This window comes from Callithrix jacchus, chromosome 15, assembly GCF_049354715.1.
Source record: "Callithrix jacchus isolate 240 chromosome 15, calJac240_pri, whole genome shotgun sequence".
Lineage (NCBI taxonomy): Eukaryota > Metazoa > Chordata > Mammalia > Primates > Cebidae > Callithrix > Callithrix jacchus.
The window spans coordinates 87,335,054-87,357,525 of NC_133516.1; the positions used below are offsets into that span (position 1 = coordinate 87,335,054).

General features: G+C 36.5%; 1 protein-coding gene across 29 annotated transcripts in view; it reads right to left on the bottom strand.

Moving 5' to 3' along the window:
* Positions 1–22,472, bottom strand: part of LOC128929808 (uncharacterized) — a 399,873-nt gene that overhangs the window by 155,614 nt on the left and 221,787 nt on the right. For 24 of the 29 annotated variants that reach the window (XR_013527641.1, XR_013527645.1, XR_013527647.1 and 21 more), the window contains 3 exons: positions 20,205–20,361; positions 8,952–9,115; positions 8,234–8,354 (listed from right to left, as the gene is read on the bottom strand). The gene's annotated coding sequence lies outside the window, so the exon portion shown is untranslated. Of the gene's footprint in view, positions 1–8,233; positions 8,355–8,951; positions 9,116–20,204; positions 20,362–21,149; positions 21,426–22,472 lie in introns of those variants that run through there. The other 5 variants (XR_013527626.1, XR_013527627.1, XR_013527629.1 and 2 more) reach the window with 5 other exon arrangements.

Here is a 22,472-nt window from a genome sequence, read left to right on the forward strand (position 1 = left end):
TGACTGTAAGCTTCCTGTGGGATCCCTAGAAGCAGTTGGTAAAAGATGCTAGCACTATGCTTCCTGTACAGGCTCTTATTATGAGCAAAAGAAATAGATTTGTTGGACTTAAGAGTTCCACATCGTTGGGGAGGCCTCACAATCATGGCAAAAGGTGAAAAGCATGTCTTACGTGGCGGCAGACAAGAGAAGAGAGCTTGTTGTGCAGGGAACCTCCCCTTTCTAAAACTATCAGATCTTGTGAGACTTATTAATTATCATGAGAATAGCATGGCAAAGACCTGTCCCCATGATTTAATTACTTCCCACTTGGTCCCTCCCATAATGCATGGGAATTCAAGATGAAATCTGGGTGGGGACACAGACAAACCATATCAACTACTAATATTACTTTTTAAACATTATTTTCCACAGATATTCCTTGCTTTGTGTGAGTAGCTAAAATTTTAATTCAATTTTACTTTTATTTTACTAGGTAAAATTCAGCATTATTTTAAACTCTTACCCCCAATTTTTCTATTTAAAATGAGATCGAACTGGGCTTCTAGAGTAAGCAAGTTTTTCATATTATACTATGTCTTTTTAAGCTGTTACCACTTGTATAAAAAAAAAAGACTGGGTAAAAGGTACATGGGCTCTCTCTGCACTTTTTTCCTACAATTGCATGTGAACCTACAGTTGTCTCAAAATTAAGTTGTTTTTTTTTTAAAAAGAAACCTAGTACAATGTCTGATACATAATAGATGCTCAATAAATATTCCTTTCCTGCTTCGTTCTCTGTCTCCCTTCAACATAGTATCTTACATGTATTCTTCAGTTTATGGGTAAGCGCTCATAAATATGTCTTTAAGGTAAATAAAGTTTAGCTTTAAGTTAAACTGTAAAATTGGTGTTATGCTCCCACATCTCCAGGAGGCTGATTTGAAAAATAGCGATAGCAATTAAGAGAATGTGCACTAAAACATAATAACCAACTTCTAGACCATGGGAAATTCTCTAGCAAGGTTCTTTTGATCTTTGCAGGAATTCTTATTTTTAATCTTTTTTCTCACTTTGTAATTTCTCTACAAACCACCAGTACCTTTTTCACTTCCCAGACTTTTAAGAAAGACACTGTATATGTGAATGCCATGTAGCTTTTCTTCTATGTTTTTCATGAACAGAAAATCTTCATGCTTAGCATTTTCTGGGCAAGACTACCTACTAACAGGGCTAGTCTCAAGAAAAACTGGATGTAAATAAAACTTGCCTTGAATCCAAACCTCATCTCCCTTTCCAATACGGCTTTTTTCTCAGCTCCCATGGAGTTCCTAGTTGGGGCTGAGGGAGATTGCAGTTTCCTTGTGCTTCTACATTTATTTCTACATAAAAATACTTCAAGCTTTGAGCTGTTTAAAATTGGTATTTCTCATATGGGCCAACAATAAGTTCAAATAGAGCACATTGTTCTAGATATAAAAATATGAAATACGAGCTTGTCCATCTCTGTCTTATTTGAATCCCTTCGAAGCATTCTTGGTTCATTCAAAACAGCTCTTGGACCATCATGTTCAGTATGTATTTCTTCACCTGCCAAACTGTCAAAACTTTTCTTCTGTCTGAAAATCTTATTTCCAAAATTGTGTTTTTTTGTCCAAAATATTCCATGTAAGACAAAAAGGCTTACATAAATGGAACCAGTATCAGTGTGAAAACAGCTGCTGTTAGCAATGACCTAGTAGGTTAATTGCCTTTCTACTATTATATGTGTATCAAATTTTAAATGTTCTAACTAATGAAGAAAATTGTTGTTCTATACTTCTAAAGGCTGAGAAGGAATAAGAAATAAATTTAGCAGACATGTACATTGGGAAATCCCTTTAGCATCGAACAGATAGGAGATTTATTCTTAACAAGATCAATAGTTGTTCCTGCTCCATTTCACAAAGTGATTTGGTCTTTGGTCAGAAAGAGAGAGAATGGGAAAAGAAAAAAAAAAAACCCAAAGATTACTGATTGCACAATAAGGCAAATGGCTAATAGAAGCAATTCTCTAATGCTGACATAAAGTTTATCAAGAGGTATCTTAGAGATAGTGATAGTGAGGAAAAAAAAAACATAGGCTCCTAAAAGAAAAAGCCCCATGGACCTTTGTCACTAAGCTAATCAAAGCTAAATCTCAATCAAATTTCAACAGTAAATTAGATTCAGATCCAGAAAAGCAATCAGATCAAAGCCTATGCACTCGGTCAGGAGTAGATTAACTACACTTAACAACAATTAAGAGAGTGTAGGAAATGCACTGTTTTGTTTTATTAGCATTTGTTTCTATATAAAAAGACTTTGTCTTAAGCTGTTTTAAAGCGATTACTTCTCTAACACTAAGTTCAAGTGGTATTAGATATGAAAATATGAAGTACAAGATTGTACATCTCTATCTCAGTTAGCAAGGCCAACTCTTAAGCCCTAAGAAGACATGGAAAAATAAAATAGTCTTAGAAATAAAAAACCTTGGTTTTAAATCACATCTTACTTAGCTCCTAACTAGCTATGTAATCCTGAGCAGTTTACTTAGACTTTCATAGGCTGTTTCGTAATTTGTAAAATGAATACTGTATTACTCAAAATAAGATTTGGGGAAAAATTAGAGATAATAGATGCCAAATAGCACCATGCCAGGTACACATTAGGCATGTAATGAATGGTCATGTTTTTATGACCTTGGCACATTTCAGCCCCTAATGGCCAGAAATTTGACTCTAAGTTCAACTTCTCTGAGTCATAAATAAACATATTTTCCAAATTAATTCTAAAACTTAATGATGATGTTACAGAAAATGCCCCAATTTATTTTTATCATAAATGATCATCTGCTTTGCAACCAAAAAGACTAAATTCCTGCTGACATAGTCATGGCTTCATGAGTTAGTCTTTCTTTGGTATTTTATCCAGGAATTCTAATTAATTCAATCAACAACCTACTATGGTTAAGGAACACACGAATTAATAAAATTATCCCTTAGTCCATTTTGTGTTGCTAAAACAGAATAACTGAGACTGAACATTTATTTTAAAAACAAGATTTATTTGGTTTATAATAGACCTACTTAGAAAGTCTAAGATTGAGTAGCTGCATCTGGTGAGTACCTCATGCTGCTTCCACTCATGGCAAAGCAGAAGAGTCGGTGTGTGCAAAAAGATCACATGGCAAGAGAATAATCAAGAAAGAAACCAAGGAAGCCAGACACTTTATAAGAGCCTGCTCTCACAGAAATGAATCCATTGTCAAGAGAGAGTGAGATCTCACTCACCCCCATGGAAGACATTAATATATTTAGGATGCATCTACCCCCCATGGCCCAATCTCCTCCTACTGGGCCCCAACCTCTCAACATCACCACGTTAGATATCAAATTTCAACAGGAGTTTTGGTGTGGACAAACTACATCCAACCCATAGCAATCCTGGTTTTCAAGTAGCTCATGAGAGTTTACACTGATTTACCATAAAGAAAAAATTACTTACAGATATTAAGACGTTTGCTTTCTATTAACATATAAAAATAAACTTAAATAACTATGTACATATGTTTCAATATAGATTCATATGTCTCATACTATGATTCTAGTTAAGAAAATAAATGTCATGCCAGTTATTTTAATAGAGACAACTTTATATAGGGATTCAGTTAAACAGGTGGTGGAGGACTAGAAAAAGGAAAGAAAGAACACTGTGGTAACAAAAGTAGTAACTGCAGAATTCAACTGCTGGCCCTAGGGCTGGGATGACAAACAGAAATGACCAGGGTTATTAGAACAAAGAGCTTGGAAAAAGGATGGTCCCACAGAGCTGAGACCCAGAATTCTGAGGAAGACATGCTGTCTGGCTGATGCTGATGGCTCAGGAGCTCAAAGGAAAGTACCAGTGGAGCTGGTGCAGGCATCTGTGAGAAAGAGGGCCTGAGTATCAGATTATGGAGAAAAAAATTGGGAACTGAAATAAACACTTGGCAGCCACTGCTACTGAGGTGTAAAACCACTGCTGATAGTGATCCTAACAGAAAACCAACAGAAAGGAGCATGACCCTGTCTTTCCTTCTGCCTTTCAGACTCTCTAGTCTCCTCTATCCGCAGCTTATCACAGAGCAGGCAGGCAAAGCAGCAATGTGGTCTGTAGGGTCCCAGCCATAGCATCACAGAAAAGAATGTAGAATGGCAGGTTTGAGAAATAAAAGCTTGATAACTAACTCACTACTTGTTTTTTGGAAAATTTATTTACCCAGAAATTTTGCTAACAGGGGTCTTGGGCTAGAAGTTTTGGTCAACCTCAATAATGACACCTATTCATGTATCCATGGAGCTCTGACAAAGGAGACATTTTAAGAAGACTGTCAAGAAACCTTGACTCAAGGACTTTCTCTACCTGTATCTGGCATTAAATTTTTTTAAGAAGAAGTAAGTTATTTTTTAAATTGTTTGGAAAGAATCATAAAAATTGCTTAATCTCATCCATTTGTTTCATAGAATATTTTAGCAATTTTTATACAGTAGAAATTCTTTATTATTGATATGCAACTTGTTTTGTTTTCTATGAAATAGGGGTGTTAGATCAAATGACCTTGACTCTGAGTCCAACCTATGGTTTGTCTATATTACCATTCTGCCAGCATCTCCCCTCCTAGCCACACCTAATCATTCAGTAAATATATCATTAAAAGTTTAGGCATTGTACTAAGCCCTGGAAATAGAGTTTCTGTCTTTAGGAATACTACGATTTAGATGGAATATTACAGCTTAAATATTACAACTTAGAGACAGAAAGGCACATAGCAAATTATAAGACACTGTGTAAGGTGTTCTGAGGAAGGTATGCAAGGGTATGAGGCAAGAAGGAGAAGGGGCATTTAATTCAAACTAAATGTGGAACTTGAGTTGAATCTTGAAGAAAAATGAGAATTAGACAGCCAAGGAAAGGAGCAAACAGGGAGAAAAGGAAGAAATCAGGAGGCCATTTCCAGTACAAGGAATAATATGTGCAAAGGTTAGGACATAAGAAGAAGTTGTTTTCCATCCCCACCAGGACAGGCCTAAAGCCAAGGAAGATTGCAATGTGTGTCATGAATGCTTTCAGTTGCAATTAAGAAATTCCTAGGTAACATTTTTAAAGCACTATTATTTCACATAACAAGAAATGTGAAAGAAGGCAGTCCTGGAATTTGTTAATTAGGCATTTTAGCAATTTCAGCAATCCTTCCTTGGGATTCTTTGTGGATGCCCCCTCTTTTGTGATTCTCTGGCTTCTTTTTTTTATAGCACCTAGCATGATATCCTCAAGATCATGTTCAAAAGTGATGAGAAAGGGCAGAACTTTCTCCTTGTACATTTCTCTCCTTTTAATCATCTTTCCCAAAAGTCTTTGTAGTAGTCTGGGTTTCCCAGAAATCAGAGCCTAGAGTAAGAACCTGCATGGAGGTAGCTTTTTTGGGGAATGTGAGAGGGAGCCTGGAAGGGGTGAAACCAGAGAAACGAAAAAGGCAATGTATTGTTAAACTAGCTACCACCATAGACAATTGTGGCTTTGTCCCACAGAGGTCTTCTAAAATAATATGCAGACTGAACTTCAGGGTTGGGTCAGACCAAGAAACAGAAGAAGGGAACATCTGTCTGCCAGTCCTCCCCTCCATTAGATGAGTTGTCCTAGGGAAGTTAATTTTTGCAATGGATGCATGATATGGCTGAACACATTTCCAAAGGTGTCCCACAGAGAGCAGCAGATACGATCCAAACTAGAAAGCAATAAAGGCATGGAAACAAACTTCAGTGGGCTACATTTTGATACATATTTATTTGTTGTAGCAATGACAAAAGCAAAAAGATAGGCTGAGAGAATAAGAAGCAAGTCTGTGATTTCTAATACATAACACATCGCCCAGCCAACTTTTACTCAGGCTCCACTAGTAAGGTCTACACCTTGACTCATTATATAACTACAAAGGTGGTAGGGAGTAGGGATAAAAGAGAGCTGAAGACTTGCCATCCACAGTTAGGATTATTAGATAATACCTAAGACTAAAAAAAAGTAATTAAAAGATTAATTAAGCAAAATATAGGTATGTTAGAGATACAGAAATAAATTACAAAAGAAAGAGCTAAAAGTATTGAAAAGAATTTATCTTTGTAGAGCAGGAAATGAGGATGTAGAGCGTTGTTAATTTTTTTTTTTTTTTTAATGAGGCATTCGCAGTTTCACTGTACCGGCCATGCATACTTCATTGTTAACGTTTTTATGTCATTGTCTTTGACTTCTCAAACAAAGTTCATATTTTGATTTAAAAAATGAAATCTAAAAATTATATATGGAAACTACCAGACACTATGAAACTTACATAATTCATACACTTTATGCCTTCAGTTGTCATGGGTGGCCCTTGAAATGTTTGCTTGTTGATAGTAAGAGCAGAGTAAGGGAGCACTACTGGAGTGTAGTGTCTCGTTTGTAGCAGTCAATAGATGCTTAAGAAAGAAATGGAAAGAAGGAAGGAAAGAAGGGAGAGCTGCGGAAAGATAACTCTTAGAATAGAAAACCCTGACTAGCACTGCCATAATGACTAACTAACTCTATGGTTCAGTGGAAAGCTACCCAAACAAAGTAAAATCATCTTGGAGCTTCCAGTTTAGTCCAGTTGTTATGTTCCTGTTTGTAGGTGGATAAAATTAAATAATGGTATAATTTTAGAGTCTAAAATGTCAAGGTTGCACTAGGTACATTAAAGAGCTCCACTGATAAATACTTATTGTCCTAGACAACAGAATAGCAAACAATCATCCTTGCTAGATCTTAGTTATTTACTCCTCAAATGCTGCTATATAAACTCTTTACTAAATCTTAGGTGAAAAATGGAAAATTGACAATTTTCTCCAGTAAAAACAGTCACCAGATTTCTGAATTAAATATACTTGAATATAAACTCCTTTAAGACAGTATGTTAAATATCATCTTTGTGTCCCTAGTGCTTACTAGGATGTCTTGCATGTAGGTGGTACTTTATAAATTATTGCTGAAGTGAATTAAACTGCATTAAATATGGAATTTATTTGGCATGGTTCCCAGTTATTCTAACCCATATTTACCCTTTCCTTTATTTATTTCTTACCCTTGTATGCATACTGGCAAGTTTTTTGAATCACTTATTGCAAAACTCTGTGATGAGGGAGAACAGAAAGAAGAAAAGAAAGAAGGAAAGTGAAGGGGAGAAAGAGAAGAAAAGGACAATGTGGAAGGAAGAGGATGGAATAAAAGGGAATTAAAGCTTTGAACTGGGTCTTTTAGAAAGACTTGGCAGTAAGAGACAATGGAACAAGTTTTATTAAAACTGCTCTCTCAACGTTTCTCAACCAGTAGATAGAACCACACTATTTCTTTTCACTCTTACAACTTTTCCTTTTTTAAAATAACTTCTCAACACCTTCAAAATTTCCCCACCACTCCACATTCATTATGAAAAAATTTTTCATTGGAAATATTTTTACCTAAAACATTGTTTCAAACCCAGTTATATTCTTTAAATTTCAATATGTCTATCTCAATTTTCTGCCTTATTTTTTTTTATTCTTAACACAAAATTGATATCAAAGAGGTTGGTGTATTAGTCATATTAGTCAGTTTTTGCACTGCCATCAAGAAATACCTGAGACTGGGTAATTTATAAAGGAAAGAGGTTTAATTGATTCACAGTTCCGTGAGGCCAGAGAGGCCTCAGGAAACTTATAATCATGGTAGAAGGTGAAGGGGAACCAGGCACCTTCTTCACAAGACAGCAGGAGGGAGAGTGCTGTGAAGAATGATCATCCATACACTTATAAAACCATCAGCTCTCATGAGAACTCCATCACTAACACAAGAACAGCATGGGGAAACAGCCCCCATGATCCAATCACTTGTCCATAGGTCCTTCCCTCAATATGTGGGGATCATGGAGATTACAGTTCAAGAAGAGATTTGGGTGGGGACACAGAGCCAAACCATATCAGTTTGTTTAGGTACCATGGAAAACAAGACTTTATTTTTCAAGACTGATTGACTAGAATAAAATGTTACAGGCTGGCATGATGGCTCAAACCTGTAATCCCAGTACTGTGGGAGGCTGAGACAGGCAGATCACTTGAGGTCAGGAATTCAAGACCAGCCTGGCCAACATAATGATATCCCATCAATATTAAAAATATAAAGATTAACCAGGTGCAGTAGTGTGTACCTGTAGTCCCAGCTACTCAGATGCTGAAGTGGGAGAATTGCTTGAATCTGGGAGGCATAAGCTGCAGTGAGCTGAGATCATGCCACTGCACTCCAGCCTGGGCAACAGAGCAAGACTCTGTCTGAAAAAGAAAAAAATGTTATGGTCAGCAAAGTGAAACACAATTCAGCAATAAAATACTCAGAGCTAAAATTCTAGGTTTTAGATGACTGAAGCGTATTACATTGAATTGGATTTTAATCTTTTTTCTATTTTTAATATTTGTCAATCTGTAGCAAAGAACTATTCAAATTTTGGTGGTACAAGTAGGATTGGGTCCTTGGAGAAATTCAAGCTGACAAAAACAAAAATGATTCCAGAATGGTGGAATGAATACAAATATGACATTCCAAATGGCTTGAAATCATATGTCTCAAAAGAAAGGGGAAAAAACATAGGAAAAGTTAATTAGTCTTTCAAATATTACTGGATAAGATAGGAGTGATGGTGGGTAATTATTTTTTATTCCAATTGAGAAAATAACAAGTGGTAATAATTTTTAGTAGCAAGCAAAATGATATAAATTTGAAGAAATCTCTTCAATCTACAGGTGTAAAACTCTAGGCATATATATGCATGCTGTATCAAAGCCATGAGGCCCCTCTCAAATAAAAGGATATCTGGATATGTTTATCTTCTGGTAAAATAGTGTCACAAATGTGCATGGAACTAAACTTACTTTTGGGTCACAATTGTGTTTTCATATTCCATAGCCTCTGAAGAACTTTATTAGCCTGTGGTTTTCTTATTTAGCCATGTTATAGAGAAATCTGCCTTTCTATAGACTGAGAAATGTCATCTTGATAAAGTAATCTTGATATCCAGCTAAGTCATTACATCCACCTAAACAAGGCAAAATTTTAGAACAGTTAATTTTATAAATCCAATCTCTTTCATTGTTTGGCTTCTTAGCCAATTCATAGTCTAAGTTCTCAGCGATACTCTGTCTTGCTAAGCTTCAGGCATAATTCCAGTCTGACAACTGGAATTACTGATAACTGAAGCTTGAGTTACCCTTGAGTTTTGTAGCCAGGATATCTTTTAGCCATCTTCCTTTTCATCAGTTTTCTTACTTGGATCTTCCACCACAGTCATTATCTTCCTACTCATACATAGAGTTCACCATCATATTCATCCATTTTTATTCTTTTGTGTTTTAATGCTGGTTAGGCTTATGAAATTGGCATTCAAAAACCAAATTTTTATCAGCATGCTTTAGATAATTCAACAGACAGGAAAACAATTTATAATCAATGGGAAAGTAGGAAAATTCATCAGAATGGCTGGCATTCTTCACGTCTCCATCTTGGGCCCTCTTTTTTTCTATTTGTTTGTTTCCAGATTTAATGAGGTATAATTTAATTGACAAAATTGCATACATTTTGATATATGTATATATTGTCAAATGGTTACCACATTCAAGTTAGTTAACACATTCATCATCTCACATTTTACCAATATTATGTTTTGTATTGAGAGAATTTAAGATGTACTCTTAAAAATTTCAATTACACAATACAGCCCTATTAGCTATAGTTACCATGTTGTGCATTATATTCCTAGAACTTATTCTCTATAATTGGCTATTTGTACCTTTTGACCAACATCTCCTCATTCCTCCCATACTCCAGACTCTGGCAACCTCCATTCTACTGACAATATTTGTCTTGCTCTGGCTGACTTATTTCAGTTAGCATAAGGTGCTCCAGGTTCATCTATGCTGTTGCAAATGGCAGGATTTCCTTCTATTTCATGCCTGAATAACATTACATTGTATATACACACATATACTCACTACAGATAGTATATATATATAACATTATTATACATATGTATATATTATATATATTACATCCTATATATAGAGTAATATTATACATATTGTATATAATACATGTATATTATACATGTTGTATATAATAGTATGTATGTTTGTATACATATGTTCATAACATTTTCTTTATTCATTTATCAATGGCTACTTTGGTTGTTTTTGTGTTGTGGTTATTCTAATAATGCTACAGTGAACATGGGAGTGAAGATATCTTTTCAACATATGGATTTTGTTTCCTTCAGATATATACCCAGAAATAAAATTACTAGCTCATATGGTAGTTATGTTTTTAATATTTTAAGAAACTCCTATACTGTTATAAATAACATCAGTACCAACTTATACTCCCAACATCAATGCACAAAGACTCCCTTTTATCTACAACCTCCTAATAAGTTATCTCTTACTTTTCAATAACAAGTGTGAGATGTTAACTTATGATGACTTTGATTTGAATGTTCCTGATGATTAGTGATGTTGAGCACCTGTTCACATACCTGTTGACCATTTATATGTCTTCTTTGGAAAAATGTCTGCATAGGTCTTTTGACCATTTTTAAATCAAATTATTACCATTATAACTACTGAGTTGCATGAGTTCCTTATACATTTTGGATATTAGTCTCTCATCATATATATGGTTTGCAAATATTTTCTCTGAATCCATAGGTTGCCTTTTCATTTTGGTTTTATTTTCTGTATGAAGCTTTTAATTTTTTTAAATTTTTTCATTGAGGTTAAATATACAAATATAATTTACTGTCTTTACCCTTTTAATTGTACAGTTCAGTGGTAGTATGTATATTTATATTCCCTTTTTCTTTCCTCCCTTCATCTCCCACTCCCTTCCCTTTCTGGGCCTCTGGTAACCACCAGTTTACTCTCTAATTTGTGAAATCCATTTCTTTGTGAAATCCATTTTGTTTTTTTTTAGCTCTGACATATGAGTGAGAACATGTCATATTCATCTGTCAGTAACTGACATATTTTTTCAACTTTTATTTTAGATTCAGGGAGTACATAAGCAGGTTTGTTACAAGGGTATATTGTGTCATACTGAGGTTTGGAGTAGGATTGAACCTGTCACACAAGTAGTGGACATAGTACCTAACAATAGGTAGTTTTTCAACACTTGCCCTCTCTTTCCTTTCCCCTCTTGTAGTTCCCAGTGTGTATTGTTCGCATCTTTATGTCCACATGTACCCAATGGTTAGCCCCCATTAATATGTAAAAACATCTGGTATTTGATTTTCTGTTTCTGTGGTAATTCACTTAGGGTATTGGCATCCAGCTGTATTCATGTTGCTGCAAAGGACATTATTCTGTTCTTTTTTATGGTTGTATAGTATTCAATGATTTATACATACCACATTTTCTTTATCCAATCCATCATCTGTTTACTCTGTTTGCAGTTACTTTTGCTGTGCAGAAGCTCTTTGGTTTAATTAGGTCCCACTTGTCAATTTTTGATTTTGTTGTAATTATTTTTGAGGACTTAGCCAGGAATTCTCTGCCAAGGCCAATGTCAAGACAGATATTTTCTTGGCTTTATTCTAGGACTTTTTTCCTTCAACTTTTATTTTAAGTTCCGGAGTACATATGCAGAATGTGCAGGTTTATTACACAGGTAAAAGTGTGCCATGGTGGTTTGCTGCACAGATCAACTATTCACCCAGGTATTAAGCCCAGCATCCTTATGGGCTTAATACCTGGGTGAATAGTTGATCTGTGCAGCAAACTCTTCCTAATGCTTTCCTTCCCCCTAACCTCACCCCTGTTAGGCCCTACTGTGTGTAGTTCCCCACCATTTGTCCATATTTTCTCATCATTCAGCTCCCACTTATAAGTGAGAATATACAGTGGTTGGTTCTCTGTCCCTGCATTAGTTTGCTGAGGATAACAGCTTCCAGCTTCATCCATGTCCCTGCAAATGACATGATTTTGTTCCTCTTTATGGCTACATAGTATTCCATGGTGTGTGTGTGCCACATTTTCTTTATCCAGTCTATCACTGATAGGCATTTGGGTTGATTCCATGTCTTTGCTGTTGTAAATAATGTTGTGATGAACATATGCATGCATGTGTCTTTATAATAAAATGATTTATATTCCTTTGGGCATATACTTAGTAGTGGGATTGCTGGGTCAAATGGCATTTCTGTCGCTAGATCTTTAAGGAATCACTACACTGTCTTCCACCATGGTTTAACTAATTTACACTCCTAACAACCATGTAAAAACATTCCTTTTTTCCACAACCTTGGCAGCATTTGTCTTCTGAACTCTGTGTTTGAGCAATCCCATTGGCAGAGATGTGGTGCCACTGCTGGTCACTGTGAACTTGACCCTCTTTTTTGTTCATAATGGGCCTCAGGTGGTCTAGCCCTGCCAATTCCCTTTATGTGTCCCAGGCAGAAAGAAATAAATGAGCCTCCTGGAAGTGATGTGGAATGCTGAGGAAGCTGAATGTCTGCCTTAGGCCATTTTTTTCTACTGATGAAAGAGTAGACCCAAGGAAAACCTCTTGGTGTGGCATTGTCTGCCTGGAGAAGGAGCAATTTGGTCAAAGTGAAACTCTTGTTTTCCCCTATAATGTAGCTTTCCTCAGTCTCAGTGGGCCAATGGGATTCTTACACTTCACCCTTGGCTGAGGGATTTTCACAAAGTTATTCTTGTCTGTGGATATTTGCCAGTTAGTATTTCTGTGAGAGAGAGTGGACGCAGCCATCTTGCTGACGTTACTCCCACTCGGATCCTCTATTTATTTTACTCAAGTTACATGATTGATCTTTTCTGCTCTGCGGGACTTGTTTATTCAGTGTTAATTCTCAAATCTATATCTTCAAGTCATACTTATATCCTGTGTTCCTGATTTTAACATTCAACTGTATATTTCTACCACATCTCAAATCCAACTTGTCCAAATTTAAGTGATTTAGCTCCATCATCTTCACCATTATTTGTTTTACCTTCTGTGTCTTCTACCTAAAGAAGTGTCCTAGCCTTCTCTATCTAGTTTTTTAATGTAAAAACTTGGTGTTCATGTTGCATTCCTTATTTTCTTTTTTCCCACCTATATAAAAATCATCAAGATCTCTATCAATTATACCTCCTTAATTGCTTTCAAATACATTTTCTTCTCCCCATCCTCAGCATTATTAATTTAAATAATTATTGCAACAGTCATCACTAGGACTCTCTGCCTTCAGATATGCCTATATCAATCCATTCATATCCTGAAACCATTCATTCACTCAACAAATACTTTCTAGGGGCCTATTATATGCCTAGCTCTGCCTTTGTATCTGGCCTTTATATCGAATTCAGTGTGAGACTCCTAAAATGCAAATTTAGTCAAATCATTGTCTTATTTTGAATATTTTCTTATTTCTCCAGTGTCTAGAATCTTTTTTTCTTTGTTTCTTAATTGTACTTTAGGTTCTGGAGTACATGTGCAGATCATGCAGGACTGTTGCACAGGTACATACATGGCAAGGTGGTTTGCTGCCTCCATCCCCCCTCACCTATATCTGGCATTTCTCCCCATGTTTTATGTCTCCCTAACCTCCCCACCCCTCCACTGCCCCTCCCCCACCTCCCCAACAGACCCCAGTGCGTGATGCTCCCCTCCCTGTCCATGTGTTCTCACGGTTCAACACCCACCTATGAGTGAGAATATGCGATGTTTGATTTTATGTTCTTTTGTCAGTTTGCTGAGAATGATGGCTTCCAGGTTCATCCATGTCCCTACAAAGGACACGAAGTCATTTTTATGATTGCATAGTATTTCATGGTGTATATGTGCCACATTTTCCTTGTTCAGTCTAACACTGATGGGCATTTGGGTTGGTTCCAGGTCTTTGCTATTGTAAACAGTGCCACAATGAACATATGTGTGCGTGTGTCTTTATAACAGAATGATTTATAATCCTTGGGTATATTCCCAGTAATGGGATTGCTGGGTCAAATTGTATTTTTATTTCTAGATCCTTAAGGAATCACCACACTGTCTTCCACAATGGCTGAACCAATTTACACTCCCACTAACAGTGTAAAAGTGTTCCTATTTCTCTACATCCTCTCCAGCATCTGTTGTCTCCAGATTTTTTAATGATCACCATTCTAACTGGCATGAGATGGTATCTCAACGTTGTTTTGATTTGCATTTCTCTAATGACCAGTGATGATGAGCATTTTTTCTTATGTTTGTTGGCCTCATATATGTCTTTTCAAAAGTGTCTTTTCATGTCCTTCACCCACTTTTGAGTGGGATTTTTTTTTTATTGTAAATCTGTTTTAGTTCTTTGTAGATTCTGGATGTTGGCCCTTTGTCAGATAGGTAGATTGCAAAAATTTTTTGTCATTCTTTTGGTTGCCAGTTCACTCTAATGGTTGTTTCTTTCTTTCTTTCTTTCTTTCTTTCTTTCTTTCTTTCTTTCTTTCTTTCTTTCTTTCTTTCTTTCTTTCTTTTCTTTCTCTCTCTCTCTCTCTCTCTCTCTCTCTCTCTCTCTCTCTCTCTTTCTTTTTCTTTCTTTCTTTCGATGGAGTTTCACTCTTGTTACTCAGGCTGGAGTTACTCTCAGCTCCCCGCAACCTCTACCTCCTGGGTTCAGGCAATTCTCCTGCCTCAGCCTCCTGAGTAGCTGGGATTATGGGCATGTGCCACTATGCCCAGCTAATTTTTTGTATTTTTAGTAGAGACGGGGTTTCACCATGTTGACCAGGATGGTCTTGATCTCTTGACCTCGTGATCCACCTGCCTCGGCCTCCCAAAGATGATTGTTTCTTTTGCTGTACAAAAGCTCTGGAGTTTAATTAGATCCCATTTGTCTATTTTGGCTTTTGTTGCCAATGCTTTTGGTGTTTTAGTCATGAAGTCCTTGTCTATGCCTATGTCCTGTATGGTTTTGCCTAGGTTTTCTTTGAGGGTTTTTATGGTGTTAGGTCTTATGGTCAAGTCTTTAATCCATCTGGAGTTAATTTTAGCATAAAGTGTCAGGAAAGGGTCCACTTTCTGCTTTCTGCACATGGCTAGCCAGTTTTCCCAACACCATTTATTAAACAGGGAATCCTTTCCCCATTGCTTGTTTTTGTCAGGTTTGTCAAAGATCAGATGGTTGTAGATGTGTGGCGTTTCCTCTGAGGCCTCTGTTCTGTTCCATCGGTTTATATCTCTGTTTTGTACCAGTACCATGCTGTTTTGATTACTGTAGCCTTGTAATATAATTTGAAGTCTCCAGCTTATTCTTTTTGCTTAGGATTGTCTTGGCTATGTGGGCTCTCTTTTGGTTCCATATAACGTATAAGGTGGTTTTTTCCAGTTCTGTGAAGAAGGTCATTGGTAGCTTGATGGGGATAGGATAGAATCTACAAATTACTTTGGGCAGTATGGCCATTTTCATAATATTGATTCTTCCTAACCATAAGCATGAAATGTTTTTCCATCTGTTTGTGTCCTCTCTTATATCGTTGAGCAGTGGTTTGTAGTTCTCCTTGAAGAGGTCCTTTACATCCTTTGTTAGTTGTATTCCTAGGTATTTTATTCTCTTTGTAGCAATTGTGAATGGGAGTTTGCTCTTGATTTGGCTCTCTGTTAGTCAGTTACTGGTGTATAGGAATGCTTGTGATTTCTGCACACTGATTTTGTATCCTGAGACTGCTGAAGTTGCTCATCAGTTTAGGAGATTTTGGGCTGAGATGATGGGCTCTTTTAAATATACAATCATGTCATCTGCAAATAGACAGAGTTTGACTTCCACCTTTCCTAAGTGAATAACCTTTATTTCTTTTTCTTGCCTGATTGCTCTAGCTAGAACTTCCAATACTATATTGAATAGGAGTGGTGAGACAGGGCATCCTTGTGTAGTGCCAGATTTCAAAAAGAATGCTTCCAGTTTTTGCCCATTCAGTATAATATGGCTGTATATTTGTCATAAATAGCTTTTATTATTTTGAGATGTGTTCCATCAATACCTAGTTTATTGAGAGTTTTTAGCATAAAGGGATGTTGAATTTTGCCAAAGGCCTTCTCTGCATCTATTGAGATAATCATGTGGTTTTTTTCTTTGGTTCTGTTTTTGTGATGGATTACATTTATCGACTTGTGTATGTTGAACCAGCCTTGCATCCCTGGGATGAAGTGTACTTGATTATGATAGATAGGCTTTTTGATGTACTGTTGCAATTGGTTTGCCAGTATTTTATTGAAGATTTTTGCATCTATATTCATCATGAATATTGACCTGAAGTTTTCTTTTTTTGTTGAATATCTGCTGGGTTTTCATATCAGGATGATGTTGGTCTCATAAAATGATTTGGGAAGGATTCCCTCTTTTCGTATTCTTTGGAATAGTTTCAGAAGGAGTTTTACCAGCTCCTCTTTGTCTGTCTGGTATAATTCTGCTGTGAACCCTTTGGGACCTGACTTGTTTTGGTTAGCAGGTTATTAATTGCTACCTCAACTTCAGACCTTGAGGTTATTGGTCTATTCAGGGTTTCAACTTCTTCCTGGTTTAGGCTTGGAAGGGTGCAAGTGTCCAGGAATTATCCATTTCTTCCAGGTTTACTGGTTTAGGTGCATAGAGTTGTTTGTAATAATCTCTGATGGTAGTTTGTATTTATGCGGAATTGGTGGTGATATCCCCTTTATCGTTTTTTATTGCAGCTATTCGATTCTTCTCTTTTTTATTCTTTTCTTTTTTATTAATCTGGCTAGTGGTCTGTCTATTTTGTTGATCTGTTAAAAAAAAACAGCTTCTGGATTTATTGAGTTTTTTGAAGGGTTTTTGTGTCTCTGTCTCCTTCAGTTCTGCTCTGATCTTAGTTATTTCTTGTCTTCCACTAGCTTTTGAGTCTTTTTGATCTTCCTCCTCTAGCTCTTTCAATTTTGATGATAGAGTGTCGATTTTAGATCTATCCGCACTTCTCATGTGGGCATTTATTTCTACAAACTTTCCTCTATTCCAGTGTCTAGAGTCTTTAGAATAAAATTGAAACTCCACAATGCAGTTTACTGGACTCTGTCTACCTTGTCCTAGTTATTTTTTCACATTCCCCTTTATCCCTATTCTGACTCTGTTTTTCCAACAATCCTTAGCCATTTGCAATTCCTCCCCTGATCCAAGGTTCTGCTCACCTCCTGGCATGGAGTTTCGGGCTACTGCTCAGAATGCCCATTTCTTTCACTTCAATGCCTAATTCACAGTTGTCCTTCAATACCCACTGCTGATATTTTCTCCTCTGAAAATCTTTCTTTGACTCTGTCCTACTGCCCTATCTTATTTAGGCACTTCTCATCTACTTGCTCCCATATGTCCAGTAATTTTGTGGTGGTTGATCTCTTGTGTCAACTTGACAGACCTAAGGGATGCCCGGATAGCTGGAAAAACATGATTTGTTTATTTGAGGGTGTTTTAAGAAGAGATTAGCATTTGAATTGATGACTGAGTAAATAAGATCACTCTAACCAATATTAGCAAGCATCATTCAATCCATTGAGAGCCTAGCCAAATAGAACAAAAGTTTGAGAAAGGGCAAATTCTCTCTTTCTCTCTTTGTGATCTGGGTCATCCATTTTCTCCTGCTTTTGCATATTATAATTCCTGGTTCTAAGGCATTTGAACTCAGATTTTCACCAGGAACCCCCATACTTCTTGGTTCTCAGGCATTCAGTTCTCCTACTTCTCAGGCTTTCAGAGTCAGACTGAATTATACCACTGGTATTTTTGGCTCTGAAGCTTGCAGACACCATATCATGCAATTCTTGACTGCTATAATCACCTGAACCAATTTTCATATTAAGTCTCCTCTTATATATCTGTGTATATCCTATTGGTTCTGTTTCTCTGGAGAACTCTGAATAATACAATTTACCTCTGATATATCCCTTTTACCAACTATTTGTATGTGTCGATTTGCATACCTATCAATCCCCCTAGATAGGGAGCTCTATATTGGAGCATGCTTTATTTGTTTTAGCATCCCTGGTGCTTAGGACACTGTAGATGCTTAATAAATATTTATTTGTCGAATTGTTGGATAGTTGGAAGGATGTCTTTAAAAGAAGATTGTGAACATACCTCTTCTCTTTAAAAGGAGGTTGTGAACATACCTCTTCTCTTTAAAAGGAAAAATGCAACTTTTGGGAATAGTTTGATATCAGTGAGAGATGTGAGTAAAAGTAGACAGAGAAAATGAAGCCATTAAGATTTCTTATCTTTTTTAATTTAAAAGGAAGTCACAATGTTCTTGCGAAAGAGGAGGTAGAGAGAAGGGAGGTCTGAAATAATCAGAAAATGCAAGGCGTGGATGTTGTTATAGCCTGGGGGGGAGATGATATTGATGTTGTTATTGCTTCATATATATTGAGAATGAAAGCAAGTGATTAAGTTATGAGGGAGAGTCAATACTTTACCAGGTTATGATAGGTGCCCCCCCAGGAAACTGACTATAGTTTCTGCTATATTAAGTTGGCAAAGCTGAGCACAATGAACCCGTTTTTTACTTCCTGCCGTTACTAACAATTTGCTTTTTACATTCTGAAGACTGCCATTCTGTAGAGGCACCTGATTAAGTGAGCAATAAACAAAATGAGATAATGATACGGCATGCAAATGAGTCACTAAGAATTTAACCAAACTACAGTTCAAACCTTAGGAAAATTACTTGTGGCAACCCACATTTATGAGGAAATGGGGAGGGATAGGCAATGTAATGTAATCAGTGTTCAATGTGATTGTGTTATTTTAGACAGGAAAGTCTTACTAAGGGTATGAGAAATTTCATCACATTCAGCATAATGTCAGTCTGCCCTGTCTATTTTAGTCAGTTGATCATGTAAGGCTCTAAAACCATGGAGCTGAAATAGGCTTCTGAGATATGCTGATCCAACTCTCTCATTTTACAGGTGAGGAAACCAAAGCCTAAAAACACTTAAAAAGTGTTTACTTGAAAATTATTTTACAAGTTCTCCTTCTATGGTCTAGATTAGCAAAAAATAATCTTCTTATATTTCAAATAGTCCAGTCTTAGTTGAGCCAGATAGGACAGCCCAGTTTACAAAACCTCTGAACTCAGGAGTCACTGTTTTCTTTGGCAACACCACAAACGCTACATTTCTAAGCCACCACTTTCATCTGATAGTCATAATAAATAAATATAGTATCAAATTAAATAATGAGATGCCCCAGGTGTATTCGCATGTGTGTGTGTACAAATCAGTATGTTTAATATATATATAGTTATTTTTCTTGTCTTTGAGGGAGCCTTTACCTTCAATGCCTTAACCTGGTTAGCTTTTGTTACTTGGAATGAATGGCAGAAAGGAAAAAAAACTTTGCAGATAAATATATGAATCTGTGAGGGCCACAGTGAAATTAACTCTAGCATGAAATCTTCAGAAAACTAAATTATAGCCTTTCCATAACTTCTAAGAAACAGCTACAATCTCAACAAAGAATATATTGGGGTCAGAAATAAATGTATGAGGTTATTAAAATAATTTCTTTCATGTTCTTCTTCTCTTGGACTGTAGAATATGCTTTCAGGTAACTAAGAAACAGATGCCCATTTCTTAATTTTCTTCATCTTTTTAAAAATGTAGTCTGAGGAGAAGAATCCAGTCTGACTCTTCCTAGATTAGTACACCGAGGAAATCAAGTGTCTAGAGTTAATGGAATATACAAAGCTCATCCTGACTGGCAGTGAGGTTCAGGAAGCTGCTCAAGCCAGAAAAGGCAATTTGAACTTCAGATTCTGCTGTCTGTCCAGGTAGTTTTCTTTTCTGCTGAATCCAGATAATTCTTTCCAATTTTAGCAAACATAGTTTGTAGTATGGACTTCTGCCCAGGAAAGCTGGATGACTACCAATTCCTGCTTCACTGAGAGCCATCTATAGTTCTGAGAAGCTGTAGCTCGGTCATTGATATAGTTTGGATGTTGGCCCCTCCTCATCTCAAGCAGAAATGAGATACCCAGTGTTGGGGGCGATGCCTGGTGGGAGGTGTTTAGGTCTTTGGGGCACATCCCACATAAATGACTTGGTGATTTCCTTACAATAATGAGTAAGTTCTCACTGTAATAATTCATATGAAATCTTACTGTTTAAAAGAGTCTGGGACCTCTTCCCTCTCACTTGCTTCATTTCTCACCATGTGACACTCCAGCCCCTCCTTCACTGTCCACCATGACTGTAAGCTTCCTGAGGCCCTCACTAGAAGCAGATGCTTGCACCATGTTTCCTGTACAGCCTGCAGAACTGCAAGCCAAAATAAATCTGTTTTCTTTTTAAATTGCCCAGCCTCATGCATTTCTTTATAGCAATGCACAATGGCCTAATATAGTCATGAAGCCCACAAAGTAAAGTTGAAAAGAAAGTTTCACATGAAGAAAAGTATTCCTGAAAAAAGTTACCAATGGCATGCCTAAAACATATGGACTACCGGGTGACTTTGACAAGCTGGATCAATTCTAGAAAAACACTGAGGAGAGGACAAGGTAGGGTGGTGCAGGGAGAGGTGAAGTTTGCTTTGATTCCCTCCTAGCTCTGTCATTTTGCGATTACTTATTTTTGATAATGTGTTAAAATAATTTTTAAAAGTTTATTAAGCTTCAACTATATCCACAGTGTGCTAGACACAGTATGCAGCTCTAAAGAGGTATAAAAATAAATGCCACACTCAGAAACCTTATTATATAGTTGGATAAAAAAGTCAAGAAGGCAAGCAAAGAAGAATGTGATAAATACCAAATGAATTCTACAGAATAAAGGTAAGTGTTTTATTGGCTGAGATAACTTATGAGAGATTGAATGTTTCAGGAAGAGAACCATAGTACTTGAGCTGAAACTGAAAGATAATGTGGTAGAGATGTCAGTTGCCACTCAATAGCTGTTCTCTTCTTTTTCCTAAGAAAGCTGATTCTCTCCCTCTCTCTCTCTCTCTCTCTCTCTCTCTATATATATATATATATATATATATATATATACATATATATATATATATGTATGTGTATATGTATATAGACATTCCATGCTCATGGTTAGGAAGAATTAATATCGTGAAAGTGACCATACTGCCTAAAGTAATTTATAGATTTCTCTTTCTATAGTATATATATAATTATACAATCATATATTATATATAATTATACATTTGAAATCTTACTGTTTAAAAGAGTCTGGGACCTCTTCCCTCTCACTTGCTTCATTTCTCACCATGTGACACTCCAGCCCCTCCTTCACTGTCCACCATGACTGTAAGCTTCCTGAGGCCCTCACTAGAAGCAGATGCTTGCACCATGTTTCCTGTACAGCTTGCAGAACTGCAAGCCAAAATAAATCTGTTTACATTATATATAATTATATATAATTACATTATATATAATTATACATATAATGTATGATTGTATAATTATATATTGTATAATTCTTTATATATAGTATTGCATATATAGAGAATCAGCTATATATGGAGACTATTTTATGCTATAGTATATATAGTGTATACACACACACACACATTTATAGTAGAAATGGAATCTCTTTATCTTGCCCAGGCTGGTCTTGAACTGCTGGGCTCAAGTGATCCTCCTGCCTTGGCTTCCCGGTGTGCTGGTATGACAGGTGTGAACCACTGCACTTGGCCACTCTGATTCTATTTGTACGGCAAACAAATTAAAAACTAAAATTTCCCAATATACCATAAACCTAGTAATGGCCATATGATTAGGTTTTGGCCAGTAATATGTAAGCAAAAGTGTTGTGTGGACAAATAAAAAGCCTCCTTAAAAAGACCTGAATCAGCAGGCAGAGGCACCAGTTTTATATTTTAACCCTCTGTTTTTTGACCTGGACCTTTAATGTGGTATCTGAGCTGTAGCAGCCATTTTGAATCAGATGGTAATCTGAAGGATAGAAATCACATTCTAGGATAGTGAAGAAATCTAAGAGTGAGCAAACTTTATGGCTACAGAAAGGTGAAAAGGTCTACAAATATGCTTGCCCCATAAAAGTACAAAATTCAACAAAATTGTCTAAAATAATCATTTTGGAGGCAATGGAAATTGGCCACAGACAAAAATTCAGTTGAGAGCCATTTATTACAAAGATTTTTAACTTATTTATTAAGGTAAAAACAGTGATGATCTGTGGCTTTTGCCTCTAGGGTCATTCTCATTCCACCACCACTTGTACCCTTCTTCTTGCACCCTACCTCCTATTTTTTTCAACAAGAATGTTATTTTTACCCCTAAGGATCTGGCAAAAGAAACTATCAACTTTTCTGACAAAGGAAATTGACTAAATTTAGGTCAGTGGGCAAAAATCCATGACAGCATTGACAGTAAGCAGCAAACTTGAAAGGAAACAAA